This window comes from Halyomorpha halys, unplaced genomic scaffold (genome assembly GCF_000696795.3).
Source record: "Halyomorpha halys isolate HHAL.00 unplaced genomic scaffold, Hhal_1.1 Scaffold30.1, whole genome shotgun sequence".
NCBI classification, from domain to species: Eukaryota; Metazoa; Arthropoda; class Insecta; order Hemiptera; family Pentatomidae; genus Halyomorpha; species Halyomorpha halys.
The window spans coordinates 1892932-1895935 of NW_027110126.1; the positions used below are offsets into that span (position 1 = coordinate 1892932).

The 3004-nt window shown below is 31.0% G+C and overlaps 1 pseudogene; it reads right to left on the minus strand.

Annotated features, from left to right (window-relative positions):
* Positions 1-312: 312 nt before the first annotated feature.
* LOC106684624 (rac GTPase-activating protein 1-like) lies at positions 313-2351 on the minus strand (annotated as a pseudogene).
* Between the last annotated feature and the right edge of the window lie 653 nt (positions 2352-3004).

Here is a 3004-nt window from a genome sequence, read left to right on the forward strand (position 1 = left end):
AATAGGTTTTATACAATTGATGAAAATGGAAATAATTACTAATAAAAAAGTAGATAAAAAATAAATAATAGTAAATAAAATAAAACAAAACCTCAACTTTTGACGGACTTCAAATTTTGAAGAAGTTTTTACACAGTTTTTTTTTCTCATAACTTAAAAACCATGTATCATTCTCATAGTTTCAACCGTTGAAATTTATAATGTATCCTAAAATATATAACAGAGCTATTTTGAGAACTCTAAAACTTTCAATATCTCTTTCTTGTTCTCATATTATATTAAGACATATTAAAATTTGTATTTTAATATATATTTAATATTCTATTTGTCGTAATAATATATAATGTAATGTACTACTAATCCACACCTGTGGATTCTGGAGTCCTCCTGGGGTACCCTGAATTGGGTACCCTTAATTGGGCACAAATCTGACAGTCGAGCATGATTCTGGCTAAAACACCTCCTTGCACAACCGTACCTCTTTACAAAGCACTGAACCCCCGACCGTTCATGGGTTGTAGCAGTACACATTTTTTAATTTTTAATTTTTTTTTAATATATAACAATAACTTTATTAATTAAAATAGACAATGTAGAATAATTTTAGCAGCAGTGTTATGTTACCTTGTCTCAATCAAGGTGTTTCAGAAATCTCCTTCTGAAGCCCCAGAAAGATCAATGTTCTGATTATACAATCAATCATCTGGTGGCCATTGGGTGAAATAACTCAGGCACAGGAGAACAGGCCACTCTTGCATCAGTTTGATGGAAGAATCCTTCCCAATAATCATTAGACAATTCTCTAAGTTCAAACATGACCTTACTGACGATTCTCGTTATCACAAGAATATCCAATAATGATTGGTCCGAAAACATGAGCCAAAAGTAAAATTGTCATTTTACAGCCAGGTGATTCTGCTACTTTTTTAAGATGAAGAACAAGGTATGCCAAGGTATCTTTGTTAGGCAGTGGAAGCTTTGAAATGATTTGATACAGAATTTTCTTCTTTTTTTGAACATCTCCTGTCTCTGCTGCCAAAGCATAATCGTCCCATCTGGCTCTGGTAGCAAGTGGATCTTTTAATGATTTGAAGAAATCAATCAAACAACCACAAATGGCATCAATATTCTGAATTTGAGATAAATCAGGAACACTCTTTGCTCGTAAGAATTTTGACTTGAGAGACTTAACATCAGCATCAGAAGCTGGGATAAGATACAATCCTTCTCTCATAAGTCCTTGAACTTCAATTTCCTTTATACAATCAATAACCAGTGAAGGACCATTGGTGAAAATTTTGGAGTATAGTCGGAAATTAAGCCATTCTATACTTTACTAGGTGTATTTCCATTAAAAAGGCATGGCAGAGGAGCATTATTCATACAAAAAACATGGCATAGTGTTTTACAGTCTCGACATTTATAGCCCACTGTAGAAAACCTTAACCTTTTAAAACAAACACTACACACTCTCCCTTTCAACATAGTTTTTTGCTGAAAGTTATGTGTGCGAGAATTCATTATATTCACATTCAAAAATTGTTGGTTAAGTTCTGGTGTCTTTGGTGTTTTAATATCAGATTCCTCTGGTGCAGCAGTGGTAAAAGTAAACTCTAGATTGTTATTTTGTAGAAAAGATGGTGGGGCTTCTCTGATATTAATATCTAATTTTCCATTTACTATAACTGTTGGATCTGCCGCAATAGGAACGGTCAATTCAGTGCGATTGTAATTGATTGATTGTAATTCAGTTTGATTGTAATGCGATCCTTTGATGCAAACTCAAAATAGTTAGTGGCAGATGATGATCTTCGTTTTTTCATATTAATATTTGATGTTTCTTTACGACTTCTTCTTTCATAATTTGTAAAGTTAAAATCATTTTCGTCTCTGGTGTAACTAAGATCTGCTATGTTTGAGTCAGTTGTTTGTAGATCTGGTGTATTGTTTAATTTGTCTATACTGGAACAAATTTTTTTTTAAATTGAAATTTTTTCTAAATCACTATAAAAATTGTTGCTATCATTGTTAATCACCATGCTCATCTCTTCTATCATAGATTTCAAATAATCTCTTTCATCTTCTGCACACTTTCTTCTATATTTCTCTTTATCGACAATTCTTCGGATGATTTTCATTTGATCATGAAATTCAGTACTTTCATTTCAAGCATCTTTTAACATTTCAAAAAGAACATCTCTTTCCTCAAGAGCACATTCATTACTAATATTACAATTCTGATAATCATCTAGTGTGCCCTGATAAGCACCCACTACTCTGGGAACAATTTCCAGGCAATCCATCACATAACTCATCAATCTATCAAATTCAGCAACAAGATTTGATTCCATTTTCTGAAATCACTGCTCCACTCCTAACTTAATACTCATTCAAGTAGTTTATTGCATGGAAATCTGATCTCTGATTATGAGGTATTGTTCTAATATTCCTGGTTTGAAGATTGTTATGAAGAAGTATGGTGTAATCCATTGACTTCTTTTCTTATAAAATATTCCATTTCAACAATTAGATTTTTTTATTCTCCAGTGAATTTAATTTCTTATTCATTTATAATTTGCTTGACTAATTGCTTTATTGTGTTTAGAAAGACTATTTTATTTTACTGTTGTGGGAAAAAAATAAAATAGTTTTAATTAATAAAATTTGACTGAGATTAGTCTTGTATCGTTTTAGGTTTAAGATATTAGAACAAAAAAAACCTCATTGTTTTTATCTTTTCCTTATTTTAATTTAAATCCACAAAATCTGTTTCACTGAATGTAATCTTATGTTCTTCATTTCTTGATGTAATTATTCATTTTAGATCATAAAAGTAAATTATTTTTGCCTGACATCTAACATTAGAAATATAAGACTTCTAGTGCCTGTTTAAGGCCTAGCAATAACAGTTTGTACCTTATAAATTCCAATTTTTTGGGGTAGCTTAAGCAAACAATAAAAACTTTTTATGTGCATGAATTTCGTGCAATTAATAATGGTTATT